This window comes from Miscanthus floridulus, chromosome 2 (assembly GCF_019320115.1).
Source record: "Miscanthus floridulus cultivar M001 chromosome 2, ASM1932011v1, whole genome shotgun sequence".
Classification (NCBI taxonomy): Eukaryota; Viridiplantae; Streptophyta; class Magnoliopsida; order Poales; family Poaceae; genus Miscanthus; species Miscanthus floridulus.
Window position 1 is genome coordinate 63,302,819 of NC_089581.1, and position 19,336 is coordinate 63,322,154.

The following is a 19,336-nucleotide window of genomic DNA, read 5'->3' on the forward strand; positions in this document are numbered from 1 at the left end:
TTTATATTTTTCTCATAGCAAGGCGGAAGGCTAGAATTTTATTTAGGCTAAGAATTGCTAAGGTAAAGCCTAAGTTGATCCTAGGTAGGTGAACGATAGTGAAGGGTGAATGTGAACTACCTAAACTAACTACTACTAACAAGCTAACCTAGAGATAGCTAGGTGGGAGATCATGGTGGAATACAGAGGATGGACAAGGCTATCACCACTTGTCACCTACCACAATCTATTCGGAGGCCTAGCCGTATCCACAGGTAATCTATAGCCTAAGCACCACGCTTAATCTAAAGGCTTACTATTTCAATCCGAGCTCTGATGAAATGAGATCAAAGTACCATAACCAGATGGTGGAAATGGTACTAACGAATAGCTACTGATTATAAGATAACATATGCTACTAATGCCAAAGAACAAGCACCTAAGCTCACTAATGATGAACACTAATGACTAAGTACTTAAAGTAACGCAAGCAATAATACTAGAATAAAGTACTTAAATAAATACTGAATAAAGTAAATACTGAAATGAAAGAATTACAAAGGAGCTATATGAGACCCAGAAGACTCTTCCGTACTCCAAGAGCAGCTCCGCTCTTACTCTACTCCACTACTAGACTACTACTCTATAGCTAAGCTAGAAAACTAAGAGAAGCTTGGAGAGCTTGGAAATGAATGGGGCACTTCTCCACTGAGCTCCACACCATCTATTTATAGTGTAGAGAGGCATGTAGGGTACTTGTAGGCAGCCAGGAGGTCAGTGGAGGCAGGGGGTGTCGGCCCTTGGATGCACTGCCTTTGCATCCAAGGGTGCTGGTTGCTCCTCCAAGTCAGTTGTGACGCCAGCACATGGTGAAATTCGATAGGTATGGTGGTTGGTAAGTTGGTGGAAGCTCCTAAGTCTATGGCAATGGGCCCATGAATCCACCATGAACAAATCTTATCCATTGATCAAACCGAATTGAATGGAAGCTTGTGATTGGCTCTAGAGCAGCTCCCACGGATCGATGATATGGTAGGGCCACCTGGGGGACCGGGCGGTAGGCCCAAGTGGGCCTAAGGCCTCCTACCATGTCCACTTGCTTCCTTGGTCCATATTTGTCACCTTTTTGCATATTTTTGCTTAAATTTCCTGCATACAAATAATTCTATGAGCACAAGTGGAACTAGGTGAATTATAAGCAAAATTCTATACATGTGATGATGATTTACCTCACTTTGCCATGCTTTTGGGTGGAATGTTGATGGTCAAAACATGTGTTAGTGACCGTCAATACACACTTCAATCATCTTCAAGTGAAAAGAGAAGATCATTCTGAGGAAGTAGTGTAGTCCACCTCGCTAGTTGTTAAGCTAGTATTGGGAGTTAGAATCGAGCCAAGCCTATGCTCAGAGTCCGGAAGTAGTCTTCAGAGTCTGGTATAGCTCTTGTACCTTTCCTCTCTTTTGTAATACTTTCCTTATTTGAATATATATATATATATATATATATATATATATATATATATATATATATATATATATATATATATATATATATATATATACTTCTACTTGAGTACTTCATTCAAGCGTGCTTGCTTTAGTGTATACTTGGAGCTTTATTATAAGCTTAGTACCATAGTTAACTACCTTGTTTAGTATGGTTACATCTTGCATGGGTTTTACTACTCTTATAGACTATTTTGGTCTCATTTCATCATAGCTCAGACTAGAGTAGTGAGTTTATAGATTAATTAAGCATGATGCTTAGTCTATAGCTTGTCTGTGTTTACAATTAGACCCATAGATAGTTTGTGGTACTTGGCAGGTGGTGGCAGCTCTATTCATTCTATGTATTCCACCATGTTCGGTCTAGTTCTCAAAGCGTAGGGCTCTTTGCAGTAATATTTCATCAATCTCGATTGGTGTTTAGGTTGTGCCCCGAAGTGTTATCGAATCCCTCTATTTCTTAGTTTAACTATGTTGATATATAGTTTATTCCTAAGTTATGCTTAGTAGTAGAAGTAAACTAGGACTCTTGTACTCACTCATTGTTCTCCCACTAGCTACGTCTTCTACCTTGAGCTTCTTCCTTATACCTTACCTTACCTTAAGCAATGTGTGCCATTGTCATTAAATCCCCATCTAGAGTGGGACGATTGCTTGATCCTTAGTCATACAAATCATATTCATCAATCATCCTATTCATACGCTTTTTCATAGGCTATATATAAATTCAACCTCGATACACTTCCGAGTGAAGTACTACATCGATAGATTCTATGCACTTGCAAACTTATCCAATAGAACATAAGAAATATTAATAATTCATAGGCAACTCAACAATAGCCTCATATTCGAGCTAGGGATTGTACTTAAAATTGTAGTAATAATGGATTAAACATATTAGATCATTGATAATTTACTAATATTTATGCAAGGTGGAGATGGAACAATGCAAGGCTGACATTGAGGAGTGGCAGTTGGTATGGGAGCAAAAACAAAAGATTACGTTTTGCATTATAACCTTGTTGACACCAAAATTTGGTTCGCTGCATGGAACCCCATGATTTAGAAACTTACCGAAGAAAGCCGTGATGAGTGCAGAATCGGCTGGCCAAGACGCTGATTAGAATCTACTAGATTTCGATGACATCGTCATCTCAAGAAGGCTCCGGTAGCAAAAATTGCATCGACCTGAAATAGGAAGACACATCAGACTCCGTAAAAGGGGAAGATTGGGGTCTGAGTTATCGTAATTTAGGAAATTTTGTTTTTTTTCCAAATTTGTAACCAGTCTTGTTCGACCAGGACTCATAGTCAAGCCTCGAGTATAAATATTAGACCCTGGCTAATGTAATAGACATATCCATGATCAATCAAAAATTAATACCTTTGCTTTTTGGCTTACGCCACTCCTTAGGAGTAGAAGTAGAGTAGATTTCGGTGAGTTCTTCGGCAAGCAGGGCTGCCATCAGTTAAGTCCGACGTCTGGTTTATCTGTGAGTATCCGTCATGACTTATACTTTGTTTGTAAGGCTGCATCGGTTAGGCCTGACCTCTTGCAAGCTTCGTATAAGTTAGTTATCGTCAGTTAATTGTAACGTTGCATCGGTCTGGCTCGTATCTCTTACAATTACTGATACAAGTTACCCTTGATTCTTATCAAAATTTGTATGGTTGCATCAGTCTGGCTCGTATCTCATACAAATTTTGATATGGATTAGTTATCGGTTAAATCTATTAAGATTGGTAGGGTTTCCTTACTATTTTTAATAGATTTGCTAGTTATCGATCTTGTTATAATTATGACCTTTACTATTTGTAACAAAATCACCCCTTGCCCGATTAAGATTGAAACGAATCGGCTTTATATATTTTTAAATCATCGTCTAGTTGCTTTACCTCGTTTATATCTTGCTGTGATGATGGTTTTGGATAGCTCAGCCGCTTTAATCCAATCTTGATCGAAGATAGCATGTGGTCAAGACGTGTTCAATCCTAGGTAAGCTTGCTAGTTGATGAAATCTAGTATAGAACTGCTATTATGGCTGCCATCGATCCGGTCGACCCCCAGGCTTGCTTATGGTCAAACATAGTCTCTGGCTGCATGCTATGTCTGCATAGGCTATTTAGCCGATCGCTTGTGCTTTCACAATCGTAACATGTTTTCATGATTCCATTAAGCACGTATAGATTCGTATTCTTTGAAGATTTAATCTGTTATCTTTATAATGTATGTATCGGTCTGGCTCGAACCCCATTGTTAAAGATAATAGATTAGATTCGATAGGTGTATGGATTTATCCACATTTAATAGTCGAGTATTTGCATGTTGCGAGTCTTCTTTCACTGGAATCGGCTATTTTAGCCGATAGCCTGCCCATCGAGAATATATATTGGCTATTCTTATGCTTTTACTTGTTTTTGCCTTGGTTAAAAGCTAATATGTTTCTCAATTAATATGAATGCTCTCACGCCTATCTTTTTATATCTTTAGCATGTTTTCATGATCATCGGCTAAGTTAGATCTATGCAATTGAGTAAATAATAATTGTTGATATGCTTGTTTTTGCTTATCATGCATCATGGACATACTGGATATTGATTCTCTAGTCGATAGCCTTATTTTGACGGTTACTTAGCCGCACATTTGGAACTGTTTGGACAAACACCGGTATGTTCCACCTTAAATTACTGATCAATCTTATCTCCTCGTCAATTACAGGGTCAAATTGACTGGCACGTCCTAGGTCACGACCATCCGGTCTAGTGTCCTCCTAAGTCCGGAGAGAGCTCAGGATCTGCTCCACGTGGTTTCTCTTGTCTTGCTAGCGTGTCGACGACGAGGATCGACTCGTCACCTTTTTCGCCGTCGACAAACCTAAAACTTCGGAGCCAGATGTGAGAGCATATGTGATGACAATTAGTGCTCAACGTAACCTGCAGCTTAACAAACAGCGGCCTTCAACAATAGTTTTGGTGGATCAAGTGATGCATTGAGTGGAGCTAGCTAATGAGGCAAGTGGTGATGAAGATAATTGATGCATTTCTATGTTTTATTTGTGTTTGTGAGTTTATATTGTGATGACATATGTGATTGATCAACCATGTCATTTAAATTTGAATTGATGTGTTTGGATTTGTGGATTTGAATACTAGTCATTTGTATGAACTTATTTTTAAAAAAAAATTATGTGGTATCAAACCGATAGAATACACATAGTAAGTGAAAAATATAAAGAGAAAAACAAGAGGCATTGATTTAGGGCTCTAAAGGAGTTTATTAATCTAAAAAAACAGGACCTACCTTGTTCGCTTGAACTTATCAGCCCGACTTATCAGTCATGGTACAGTGTTTTTCTCTCACAACAAAACAACATCAGCCGATTTATCAGCCGTAGAAACCATCAGCCGAACAGCTTAATGATACCCTCAGGGCATCCAGACGGACGGACGTGGATTCCCCACTCCCGTTCGCACCCCTTCCACCCAATATGCCTGCGCCCTCGATGCTCCCCTAATGGCTTCTCCATCTAAACAGGATGTTGATTCCCCATTCTAGTGCTGCCGCTCATGCTCTCCCCGGCCTCGCTCTCCTCCCTGTTCCTGCTCCTCTCCCTCCTCTGCCTCGGCTCCGCGGCGCCGCCCCCTCCCGCTCTCGCCATCCCCCCTTCTTCCCCGCTGTCCACGGAGGAGAAGCAGCATCAACGGCAGGCTTCCGAGGTCTCATGCCCGCTGTCTCCCCTTCTCCAGCACACCGCGGTGCCGCCTTGTCGTGGGACCGCGCCCGCCTGTCCTATTGCGAGGAGCGACGCGGCCGCTCATCGAGGCCTCACAGCCACTCGTCAGGGATGCACCCAGCCGCCTGCCTACTAGAACACCCCCTCCCCCGCGCCACTCCGCGGCATCGACCTCCGCTTCGACGAGCCTCCATTCGTCAGCAGCAAGTAGATGTTGCGCTTGAAAGCGCGTGTTGTAAGTGTGTGTTTCAAGTGTTTCAGAGGTATGTTGCAAAACTAGATCGAGATGTTGCATATGTTGCAATGGCTATACACGTATGTTGCAAACATCTGTTCTAAATGTTTCATCTGTTTTTTCAGACTATGTTTATAATTATGTTTGTCTGGATATTGCATGTGTTTCATACATATGTTTGAATGTGTTTTATCTGGATGTTGCATATATTTAGCAATGACCTTTTCAACCGTTTTTCAAGTATTTTTACAAGCGTTTCAGACATGTGTTGCAAGTGTTTCGGTTGTTTCGAACGTACGTTGCAAATGTCTCATTTGGATGTTTCAAAAATAGATTGAATGTTGCATCTTCCTCCTCGTCTTCTGCTGCCTTGTCTCTGTGTCTCCTTCTCTTCTTAACGATGGTGATGTTCAGACGGCGTGGGTCCATGTTGGGGTGGGCGGCGTGGGTGAGACGAGTTGTTCCAGCAACGTGGAATCCGAGCGAGCAGGGCGTGCGGCACCGAGCAGACGTGGGGCACATGGGGAGCTGCGTCTGGACACGATGCAGAGCCAGACGACCTGACGCTAGCATGGCTGATTAAAAAAGATTATTGATTTAGGGCTTTGAGATTGGCATGATGGTATATTACAAGATCCGTGGCATCACCCAAATCCGACGTGGCAGGGAGCCAGGGCTTGTAGCGCGACCAAGTGAGCTGCACGATGCTAGAGTGGGAGACGCCTCCTAGAAAGAGCTGCGACGCGATGAGGGCTGACGCCGCAAGTAGTAGATCGATCACTCTCCAGTGGCAGTCTCCCCACACACGAGCACCAACTCACTCGGAATCGGGCCACTCTCACCGGCCGCGGCGCCCGCAACCGACCTCCCCTCGAGGCGACCGCATGGCGGAGCCGGAGCGGGAGCGGAGGAGTGGGTGAGGCGGAAAAGGGGCAGGAAGAGGAGGAAGAGGGAGGGGAGGGAGGGGGAGAGGCAGGTGGGGTGGAGGAGCGACCCCATGGAGGCGCTCGGGGAAGATGTGATGGGGCGGGTGATGGAGTTCCTGGACGCGCGCAGCATGGCACGATGCACCGCGGTGTCCTGCGCATGGCGCGGGGTCGCGGCCGACAACCGCCTCTGGGCACCTAAGGTTCGGTTCGGGCCTTCCACTGCCCTCTCGCACTCCTTATATTTCGCGTTTGTTGGCCTGCGCTTTTGCGCGCGCAAGTTAGTAGTTTGTGGTGCTCCTGCTCCTGCTCGACGAATTGCTCCGCGGTGAGGAGAATAGGAAGCCTTCAATTCCCTCGAGCAATCGATCGAGCACCTTGGTGCTCAAGTTCGCTGGTCTGGAGTGAAGAAAACCCCCAAATTTCGTATAGCTAGAAGCGCAAAGGACATGCATTGACTGACCTGCACAGCTGTTTACTGACATGGCACTAGTTTATGTTCCGGGCGTTACTTTTGGTTTTGTATTTGTAGTTTTTGCGTAGGCCCCTCCTTTCCAGCAGCGAGCTACTGTCGGTATCAATATCATTATATAGTTTCCAAAAACGTTGGTGCTGATTCAGTTCATAGTGGTGAATGAAGCAAGCTTATGTGACATTAACGTTTCCAAAGAAAGAAGCTTTAAGTGGCACTGACATGGTGGAGAAACAATTGTTTGTTTCATGGACCATGGGTGATTGTACTTCTTTTTTGTCCCAAAATAATTTCACAAATATAGACATAAGAAATGGTATGAAAGGAAATATATCCATTGAATCTATCTTTACATTTTTTTTTGTTTTATGTATAAATTTTTATTTTTTGCTTCGTTGTAATTTTCTGAATCATATGGGTTTTCAGCAAAATATATGTTGTCCAATACATTAATCATGTTTGTACCAGGGGTCGCAAAAGTTGACATGGCACTGACTTTGTTAAACTTTTTTTTAATGGACTTTGTTAAACTGTTCATGGGACGTGGTTTGATAATTATAATACACTAATACACCAATAAGACCATTAATAGTAGTTAAATGACTAATTTCACTTGACCATCCCGAATAATTTGTATTCTTGGTTGTCTTGATGATTATGAAATTTTGGCATATTAAAATTTTAAAGTCTCTGCTGCCCTAAAAGAAGACTGAAAATTGTATCAAAATTTGAAATCTGCTTTTCAGTTTCTTTAATTTTCACTCTGACAAATGGCAAAACAGTCACTTATGTTAACAAAAGTCGAATCTCCAATATAACATACTAGAGTTGAAAAATGTAGGACTTGATTGCATTTCCTTCTAGAGCAAGGAAATAAAAATGTTAAATACCAAAACTGAAACTAGGCAGACCATATTGGAGGAAAAAAGTGGGGGCAGAAGAAAACTGTGGCAATATGTATATAGCTGTATTTTTTTGCTCATGATATACAGCAGGTCCTAATCATTTTGCTTGTAGTGTGCTGAATTGGTGGCGGGAAAGGCTCATATCCCACGTTTAACATTGATCCGCACTGGATCCAAGTTGTCTACATATTCAATGGCCATTATGGATGGGAAATGGGTGAGTACAAGCATTTTTTTTTCATCTGTAGGATCAACAGTGCAGTGGATGAACATCAATAGGATGCATAATGTATTGTGCTGTACTCTGTATTTTTACCATGGCACTTGAAAAGATCATCTTGTAGATCATTGATATTGCAGATTCTGGGAATAATGCTAGTTATATTGTTTACACGTCTCTTTTATTTTGTTTCATTCATATATACAGTGGTAATTGTGGGGAAGTTCTCTTTGGTCATCTATTTGATTTATCCTGAAGCTGAAAGTAAACTCTTAAGTACATACATTTCAGTTCTCCATCACTCTCAACATAAACTACATCATTCTTTTGTTCAGAGTCGGATCACAAAAGAGGATCTCTGTGATCATGCGTGGGAATATCGTTTCACTATAGTAAGTTTTTTGCTAAATTGCCTCCTTTTTCTTGTTTGAATGTTGAACTATGAGCTTATATGGCATTGCATATTTAAATTCTTTTTGTGGTTGCTACTGTACAACTGATTCTGCTAGTTTTGAGTTCAACTGGTTTTAGTCAGTAACAGTCTGATGGATGCATGGGATCATGACAACTGTCAACGTCTCTCTAGCTTCTTCAGATGTTGTAGCTTCCAAACGAATTGAGGCAGAGTTGATGCATATATCTTCATGGTGGCAATTAAAGGTTATAACTTTGATACACTGATTTGGTCAATGTCTCAAGGATGACTTTTGATTAACACATCTTGTTCAGATCCATACAGACACGGCGCTGCTCCTTGCAAAGGAGGATGCTGAGTGCTGGTGTTTGGCAGGAGCGAAGGGTCTCTCCCTGCTCACTGCCACAGGGGTCTCTTAGGTGTTGTTTGTTTTTTGATCCGGTCGTCTTTCCCCTTAAGTTTCAGGTGATTAGTCTCTCAAGTTATTAGGAGGTGTGTGTGTGTGAGTAGCCAACTCCACCTATGTTGTCTCAACATAGCAGGTCCCGAGCCCTGGTAAAGGAGGAGGGTTGTGATAGGCGTGGCGAGCCAACGTTAAATCTAGCCATTCTAATAGAGATGAAACCTGAAAGAGAACCGTTGGGGTGTAACCCTGTTAGCGACGCGCCATATCGGAACCCGGGTATGGTGTTAAATGGGCAAGGGCCGGGTTGGCACCCCCTTGGTGACGCGCCGTGTCGCGATCTGGGCATGGTGTCAGGTGAGCAAGGATCGGGTCGTCGCTTCCTTAGTGGCGCGCTACATCGGCGCCTGGGTATAGTGAAAAATGAGCAAGGGTATTCACATCTGAGTCGACGGGTGCGAAGGGTAAGGAAGCTAGTCGAACCAACTAGGATTCGTTTAGGTAGTTGGAATATAGGGTCGCTTACAGGTAAGTTAAGAGAATTAGTTGATACCGCGACTAGGAGGCGTGTAAATATATTATGTGTTCAAGAGACTAAATGGAAGGATCAGAAGGCGAAGGAGGTGGATAATATATGTTTCAAGCTTTGGTACACAGGGATAGTCGCGAATAGAAATGGAGTAGGAGTTTTGATTGATAAGAGCCTTAAAAATGGTGTGGTGAGAGTGAGAAGGCAAGGAGATAGGATTATCTTAGTCAAGCTTGTCATTGGTGATATGGTCTTGAACGTAATTAGTGCGTATGTCCCCCAAGTAGGCCTTGAAGAGAGTGCTAAGAGATAGTTCTGGAAAGACTTAGATGTCCTGATTAGAGCTGTACCTAGTAGTGAGAAGTTTTTTTATAGGAGGAGATTTTAATGGGCATGTAGATACTACAAGCGCAGGTTTCGAGGCAGTTCATGGAGGTTTTTGATATGATAGTAGGAATCAAGAGGGGGAGGAAGTTCTGGACTTCGCGGTAGCTTTTGACCTGATGATAGCTAACACTTTCTTTAGAAAGAGAATCTCATCTAGTGACCTTCAGTAGCGGACAACACTCTAGCCAGATTGACTTTGTCCTCGCAAGAAGAAAGGACAAACGAGCATGCTTGGGTTGTAAGGTGATACTAGGGGAGTGTTGTTTCTCAACATAAGCTTTTGGTGGCAGACTTTCGTTTTTAGGTGCGTGCCCGTAGGGATAAACAACAACAACAACACAAAGCCTTTAAGTCCCAAACAAGTTGGGGTAGGCTAGAGTTGAAACCCAGTAGAAGCAATCAAGGTTTAGACACGTGGATAGTTGTTTTCCAAGCACTCCTATCTAAGGCTAAGTTTTTCAAGCACTCCTATCTAACCCCGTAGGGATAAACAAGCTAAGATTAAAAGAACAAAGTGGTGGAAACTGAAAGGGGAGACGTCAAAGGTATTCAGGGAAAGGATTATCAAAGAGGGCTCTTGGAAGGAAGAAGAGGACATAAACAACATGTGGGAGAAGATGGCAACCAATATTCGGAAGGTGGCCTCAGAGGTGTGTGGAGTAACCAAAGGAAGTGGAGGCGAGGCTAAAGATACTTGGTGGTGGAACGAGGAAGTCCAAAGGGCTATTAAGAAAAAGAAAGAATGCTATAGACGCTTGTACCATGACAGGAGTGTGGACAACATAGAGAAGTACAAGGTGGCTAAGAAGACTGCAAAGCGAGCTGTGAGTGTGGCAAAGGGTAGAGCGTACGAGGATCTTTACCAACATTTGAGTACAAAGGAAGGAGAAGGACATTTATAGAATGGTTAGGGTTCGTGAGAGAGACAAAGGACTTCAACCAAGTTAAGTGCATTAAGTATGAAAGGGAGCATCTCTTGGTGAAGGAGGATGAGATCCGACATCGATGGCAAGAGTATTTTGACAAATTATTCAATGGTGAGAATACTGAAACAACCTTTCAGTTGGATGACTTTTTTGATGACACCAATAGGCGCTTTGTGCGGAGAATCTAAGAATCTGAGGTCAGAGAGACGTTGAAAAGGATGAAAGGAGGTAAGGCGATGGGACCGGATGGTATCCTAATTGAGGTGTGGAGATACCTCAGGGACATAGCTATAGTATGGCTAATCAAGCTGTTCAACCATATTTTTCGATCGAACAAGATGTCTGACGAGTGGAGAAGTATATTGATACTGATCTACAAGAATAAAGGGGATATTCAAAGTTGTACTAATTACCGGTGAATTAAGTTGATGAGCCATACTATGAAGCTATGGAAGAGAGTTATCGAGCATCGTTTGAGAGCAATAACACGGGTCTCTATAAACCAATTTGGTTTCATACCCGGAAGGTCAACCATGGAAGCCATTTTCTTAATAAGACAAGTTATGGAGCGGTATAGGGAGAAGAAGAAGAACCTACACATGGTTTTTATTGACTTGGAGAAGGCTTATGATAAAATACCAAGGAATGTTATATGGTAGGTTTTGGACAAACATAAAGTCCCAACAAAGTACGTCGAGCTCATTAAGGACATGTACAACAATGTTGTGACTAGTGTTCGAACAAGTGATGGAGACATAGATGACTTTCCGATTAGGATGGGACTACAATAAGGGTCAGCTTTGAGCCCTTATCTATTTACCTTAGTGATGGATGAGGTCATAAGGAACATACAAGGGGACATCTCTTGGTGTATGTTTTTCTCGGGCGATATAGTGCTAGTTGATGAAAGCCAGACATGAGTGAATCAGAAACTAGAGTTATGGCGGGAGACTTTGGAGTCCAAAGGTTTTAGACTCGGTAGAACTAAAACTGAGTATATGAGATGTGACTTCGGCACTACTACTCGGGAGGAGGGAGATATTAGTTTGGAAGGTCAAGTAGTGCCTAGGAAGGATACCTTTCGATATTTAGGATCAATGCTACAGAGAGACGGGGATATTGATGAAGATATTAGCCATAGAATCAAAGCAGGGTGGGTGAAGTGGCGCCAAGCATCTGGTGTCCTATGTGAGAAAAGGGTACCACAGAAGCTAAAAGGCAAGTTTTATAGGACGGCGATTAGACCTGCTATGTTGTATGGTGCAGAATGTTGGCCTACGAAAAGACGACATGTTCAACAAATAAGTGTCGCGGAAATGCGTATGTTGCGTTGGACTTGCGGTCATACAAGAAAGGATCGAGTTCGGAAGGATGATATACGTGATAGATTCGGGATAGCATCAATTGAAGAAAAAGCTTGTCCAACACTGGTTGAGATGGTTTGAACATGTCCAGTGGAGACCTCCAGAGGCACAGGTGCTAGTGGAATCCTAAGCCATGATAGTAGCGTGAAGAGAGGTAGAGGAAGACCGAAGTTGACTTGGATAGAGGCAATAAAATGAGACTTGAAAGGATGGAATATACCTAAAGACTTAGCCTTAGATAGGAGTGCTTGGAAAACAGCTATTCACGTGCCTGAACCTTGATGGCTTCTGCTGGGTTTCAACTCTAGCCTACCCCAACTTGTTTGGGACTTAAAGGCTTTGTTGTTGTTGTTGTTGTTGTTGTTGTGTGTGTGTGTGTTTGGGTCTATGTACGACTCTTTCTTCTCCTTTTAATGCAATGATACGCAGCTCTCCTACGTGTTCGAGAAAAAAATATATGTATCATATTAACACAGATTTGTTTTTTTGTCTGCCACTATGAGAATGTATGTGCACATTTGTCTCTCGAAGTATGTAATCTGGTTAAATCGTTGATATTGTCATTTGAATTACATCTTTCTGTTTATTCAAAAGAAATCACGAATTTTCTGAAAGAAGGCTTTAAAACTAGGAATTTCATGCTACAGTTTTAGTAGCATTTCAATATGTTTTAGAGAGGAATTATAAGCTTATGACAAGTTGTATAGATGAGGAATATTTCAACCGTGCTGCATTCCTTCAGCACTTATTCTTCTTCTGCTCTTGCAGGCGGCACCTGATTACCGGAGGAACCTTGATCCATCATGGAAGCACACTGGTCCACCTATGCGACGTTACTTCCACCCTGATGGCTACCACAGCGCAGACCCTCATGACGCCGTGTGGGGTGGCCATGAGTGCACCTACACGGTCATAACGAGCTTTGTCGATTATGGCCAGATCAGGGAACACTACGTGAGGATCAACCGGTGGCCACCAATGAAGGTGTCAAGGAAGGACGACTGGAGCTGGGAGCTATCGAACCACCTCTACCGCTATAACAGCATACCTGATTCCGACAAGAAAGGATGCACTGGGCCTCTGTTCCCAGTTTGGTGAATGCACTTCTATGGTAGCAATCAGCAGTCAAGGCTCATGTTGTCGCAGTCTTCTGCTAAATCAAGCTTGCCAGACGTTCGTGACTGAGGACAACTGGACAAGGAATGTGGCATCAGGTTGTATTTGGCAGCTTAAGTATGTATGCCGAGGGAGGTTAAGATTAGGTGTGTATGCAATATAGAAACGCCTAAATAAGCTATATATGTATTATATGTGTGTGTGCACGCGCATGTGTGGGTGTGCATGTGTTTTGTGGCATTGTGATGATGATAAATCCTTTGTAATGGTTTGGTAGTAGACTTGTGTGTCGCCTGAACACTTACGTACCTGGGGGTGTGTTGTAAAAATAATGCAAGTATGGAACAAATGCTGTGTGTTTTGGCCTTAGTACTTGTATGTTTGTGGATGCTTTATTATTTAATGCTCTATCCATTCTAAATTGTAAGTTCTTTCTAGTTTTTTTAGATACATAATTTTTATTATCTATATAAACACAATATATATCTATAAAAGTTAGAACGACTTATAATTTGAAACTTATAATTTGGAACGGATGGAATAATAGTTGGAACATAGGTTGTCGGCGTTGTAACGTAAAAGTGCGTAGCGTGATGTATATTTGCATCACCGCCGCCTATGTTGTTTGCTACCAACGATAGGACCCAGCCAAATATTTCTAATGCCAACGAAACCTGACTATTGTTCTTGGTTGGGCACCAAACTTTGGTAATCTTACTACCATTGTACTAGTTCAAAGGTAAGGAAAATGGTGAAGCAGAAGATGCAGTGGCAGGGGAAGCAAGTTGGTGCTTCGACCTCATTGACGGGATTGTCCTTCCCATGCGCTACTTTCTCCACCCACTCGACTTTTGTTTGAGTTGTAGTTTTTGGCTTTTGGCTCAAAAGCCAGTTTAGCTTCTAGTTGTAGTTTTTTTTTTTCTTTTTGCTTTTAGCTTTTGTAATAAATTTTGAGCTTCTTAGCACACAAAAAATAGAAAAGCTACTCAAAACATGTTTTTCAACTTTTAATTCATTTCTTCAGAAAGCTACCTTTGGAGATTTTGAAAAACTAACTCACCAGCTAGACTTTCCGCTCTGGCTTTTGGCTACATCAAAAACTGAAACAAACAGGGTCTAAGAACTGTGTGCGGATAGAAGAAAATGGATCCATGGCTTTGGATCGGGCAGGTGGCAGCTACGACTTCTCCAACTTTCTGTTCTTGATGTTTCAATGAGCTTTTCAGTTTTACTCAGCCAGAACAATACGCAGATAGGAGAAAATGTCTACAAAACAAAGTTTGCCGAACACAAACTTCTGAATGAAGCAACACAAAGAAGCTCCTATATAGCACAATTATTTGTTGCACTGTGCATACAATATATAAATCAGTCTATCTACATCGTGGCTTACAAGACATGCTAGAAGTCTAAGACACCAAGAAGTAGAAGCCCAGATGCGAAGACATGAAAGAAATTGAAGCCATTAAAGCCAAGACAAAAAGATAGATGAATTGGACTTCTCTCATGAATTTGGATCTGCTCAAATTTATATGATACTAGAAGAACTGTCCACGCATTGCTGCGGGAATCACCGGTAAAATTATACTACTTATATTTACTAATATGATTAAATAAATATCATAATACATGTTACTGTATGATTTTTAGTATTCTGATGTGGACAACTAAATATATGTTAGTAAATAATGTGGTTTGCTAATGTGAATAGCTTGAATAAAGACATAATGGCATGTGCTAGTGGATGCTGATGTGGACATTTTGTATGGCGAGATAGTTGAATGTTCTAGTGGATGCTGATGTAGACACTTTGCATGGCAAGATAAATTGCTAGTGGGGTTTATCTTTATAAGAGATATAGATCAATTAAAAGTTGTAGAGATGTTCAACATTTTTCCAAAAAATGTGCTAGTGGGATGTTTTAGTGGATACTGATGTAGACACTTTGTATGGCAAGATAAATTACTAGTGGGGTTTATCTTTATAAGAGATATAGATCAATTAAAAGTTGTAGAGATGTTCAACATCTTTCCAAAAAGTTGGTTATCAAAATCAGAATTTGGAGCTAAAAGTTATACCCAAAGTACGAAAGTGTGTCGTGTTAAAAACATGACACTTTTATAGTCTGATGCTTACAATCCGATGCTCAGATGAACAACCCATGCTCACAACTCACAAGGCAAAATTACATCTTATAGTCCGATGCTACCAATATGATGCTCATAGAAAAGTGTAAAACGACTAGTCGATGTGGCACCACCGGATTGTTCCGATGCTAAGCATAGGATCAATCCAATGCTCACAAAAAGTGTGCAACGGTTAGTAACATCTAGTTTTGGATGTTGGGTTATATATACATCATTGCTCGGCCAATTGAGGTGTGCTACAGCTGAGGGAAGTGTGTGGAGAGTTGAGACTCATCTATTTGTGCTTTAGCCACCAAAAGTGCTTAGAAAAATATTAGGTGATTAGTGTAGGAGCTTTGTGAAGTGCTTTAGCAAATTAGACCACCGTTAATGTGCTTGCTCTAGGTTTACTGGTTAGGCCTAGTGTTTAGTGAGGTTTGTATACCTCTTACCACTCCGTCTTACGCGCACCATTGTTGTACATCTGAGGGGCTTTGTAGTCTTACGAGACCACATCAACCGCATTTATGGTGTGGCTGCCACCGTGTACCGGAGGGAACAAGGCCCACGGCGATTTGGTTAGAAGCTTGATAGGAAGATGAAAGGGACCAATCTAAGAGAGACCATTCTGGAGACCCACTTGCACGTGAGAAAGGTTGGGGATATCCACGGAGTTACCTAACCGGGAGCATGGCCCTTGTGAAGGCCTCCTTGTGAGGGGCTCCAACGAGGACTAGAGGGAAGCGAGGAGCTTTTGGATACCTCATTAAAAATAACAAAGTCATCGATGGGAGTTCACATCTCTACCACTCTTTACCTTCTGCATTTATATTATGTACTTAGGTTGTGTGTTTTACATTCCTAGCTCAATCTGATAGGCTAGTGATAGGATTGGAACCTAGGTTGCATACTCTTTTGCGGTAGACATATCAACACACCTAGCTAGTAAAACCTTAGTTGCACATCTATAAGATACCGTGACGCCTAAGAGGGGGGTGAATTAGGCAACTTAAAATTCTACTTCTAACTAAGGCCTCTAATTCTACCTAGTCAAAACCTATGCAAGAAAGTAGTCTATCTAAATGTGCAACTATGGTTTTGCTAGGTGTGTTGCTATCTCTACCGTAAAAGAGTTATGCAACCTAGGTTCCAGTCCTATCAACTAAGCTAGGGAAGTAAATCATACAACCAAGGTAGCAATGTGAATGCAGAAGGTAAAGATGAGATAGAGATGCAAACTCCCGTCGATGACTCTGGTATTTTTACCGAGGTATCGAGAAGCGCTCAAGCTTACCCCTAGTCCTCGTTGGAGCCCCTTACAAGGAATCTCTCGCAAGGGCCAAGCTCCTAGTCGGGTAACTCCGTGGATAGCCGTGGGCCTTCCCCATGCGCAAGTGGGTCTTCGATGTGCCTTCCAGCAAGCCTCTCCTGGACCGCTCCCCGCCATCTTCACTATCAAGCTTTGAGCCAAACCACCGCGGGCCTTGTTCCCTTTAGTACACGGTGGTGGCCACACCACAAACACGGTTGGTATGATCTCACGAGACTAAAATCCCCTCCGATATACAACAATGGTACGCGCAAGCACCTAGTGATAAGAGGTATGCAAACCTCACTAAACACTAGGCCTAAACCAAGAGCAAGCGCATAAGCGGTGGTCTAATCAACCTATGCATTTCACAAAGCACCTACGCTAAACACCTAATATTTCGCTAAGCACTATGCAAGTGGAGATCACTAAAATAGTGTAGCAACACCCTTGGTATGTTTTCTTAACTCTCCACACATGTCTTGGCCTGTTGGAGGCATATTTATAGCCCCAAGTGAGAGAACTAGACGTTAGAATCAAAACCAATGTTTCTGCTAGTGACTAGAAGCTCCTATCGTCCTGACCGGACATGTCCAGTCTTCCCGACTGTTGGAGCGCACGCTAATCAGACTCAGTGCTAAGTCCGGTCATCATCGACCAGATGCGTCTGGTCTCATTTGCGCCGCTCTAGAACCTCTCTAAATATGATCGGACACTGCTTCTTGGTGTGTCCGGTCATCCTATCGTCGCATCCGATCACACTAAGAACATTACCATGATGATAAACAGTGCCATCGTCGCATCCGATCACTTCAATTCTTTAGCGTCCAGTCACTGTCTTCACACCGCGGTTGCTCTAGCAACTGACCGGACGTGTCCAGTGCCCTGGAGGCAGCGTCCGATCCTCATGCCGAGACTTCATTTACTTGTTTCTTTGCGATCTTGATGTCTGACTTGGTTCCTATCTTCATGCTTGGACTTCGCTTGATTTCTTGGGTCTTCTCTTGTGCTTCTAGGGTCTTACTTGAGGTATTGATCATTGGATCATCATGTCGCCTTCGTCCAAGTCACATTTGCACCCTATTGGACTACAAAACAAACACTAAAAACACATTAGTCTAATTTGGTTGTGTTGGTCATCAAACACCAAAATCCAAAGTAAATGGGACAAAGGTCCATTTTTCTTACAATCTCCCCCTTTCTGGTGATTGATGACAACACAACCAAAGCAAGCAAATAATAAAAGCTTTAGAATTTAAAATCTATCTACTTCCTAGGATGCAATGCAAAGGGCAAGGATATATGATGCTAAGAGATACCATTATGTAATTACGAAGAATGCTTATCTTGACCTTACAAATGTCCCCCAAGTGGCATTATGGACTTAAGCCTCCATAATCCACTATACTCCCTTTCTCAAACCATTACCACTTATATTTTGTTATGATCAGGTTTGCTTTTGGTCCTACAATTTCTCCCCCTTTGGAATCAAACACCGAAAAGGAAGATATTTGTAGCACAAGGGAGGGTCAAATTTTGTGATCCTTTATATGTGGAGTGGAATAGATCACAAAACTTGACTCTCATATTACATAGACTAAGCTCCCCCTAAATATATGCATACATATGGTGGAGGGTGAAGTATATGCATAATTGGCAAAATAATGCACAAGGGAGTTTAATCTATATAATGCATGAAGAAAGCATATAAATACCAAAGTGAAATCAACATAATGATATCGGTTTAGAAATACCACATGTAGTGTATCACCACCACTTGTAATGATCTTACTTGTAAATGGTGGTGGATTTAGAGCATGATGCTTATCTCCGAGGACTCTATTTTCCTTGCAATGAGACTACTACATACATGATAAGCTTGAAATAGTATTAGTCTCAAAGCATCCAACTTGTAGAGTAACCTCCCCCTAAATTTGTGCATACAAGCATGGAATACTTGTAGGAGACATGCATATTAATTTTTATAATAAAAAATACCACTTGAAAGATGACATCTCATGAAAGTGAGAATCATTTTCAAAATTGATATTTGGGGGAAATTATCTACAATTTGGACTTTGGCACATATTAGATAAACACTTGTAGAGAAAGCTATGTGCCGTGCTTCTAAACAATTTAACCATGTAGGCTTGCTCCAAGGGTTAAGAGTGAAACCTAGCAAGCCTACCTTATGAAATACCTAGTGTATGCATGACAAGAGATTAAACATGAAAATGCAAACCTCGGCATGAAAAGGAACTAGATGCTAATTGAAACTGCAAGAATTTAAATCTAGTTACCTAACATGGAAAGGGGAATTTGGGTCCCTAATTTACACTAACCCACTTTGCAATTATCTTGTCCATCATGATGCACCCCATGAAATGCACCCAAACTATGCCAAGTCTCCAAATTCCTTGAAGTCCATTGGACTTCTCACTTTCCTTCGGGATCAAAACCTTCGGTGCTCTTCATGTTAGAAATGATCTCCTTTGGCACCTAAATGTGTTTGTCCCCTTTGTTAGCTTGTTTATTCACCTTGATGGCCACCACCTTGTCATTTTTCTTCTTCTTCAAGAGATAAGGTGTGGAGGCCTTCTTGTCCACTTTGTTGGTGTAGGTGTTAGAGAGTTTGCTTTTTGTTTTTCTCTTTCTTCTTAGCTCCTCCCCCATTCTTCACCTTGCACTCATAGGACTTGTGGCCTTCCATGTGGCATACATAGCAAACCACGGTTTGTCCTTCATCAAGCTTCTTCATTCCCTTGATGGTGTTGTCTTGATG

The 19,336-nt window shown here is 41.9% G+C and overlaps 1 pseudogene; it reads left to right on the plus strand.

Moving 5' to 3' along the window:
• Positions 1-6,340: 6,340 nt before the first annotated feature.
• LOC136538978 (uncharacterized) lies at positions 6,341-13,475 on the plus strand (annotated as a pseudogene).
• The last annotated feature ends 5,861 nt before the right edge of the window (positions 13,476-19,336 follow it).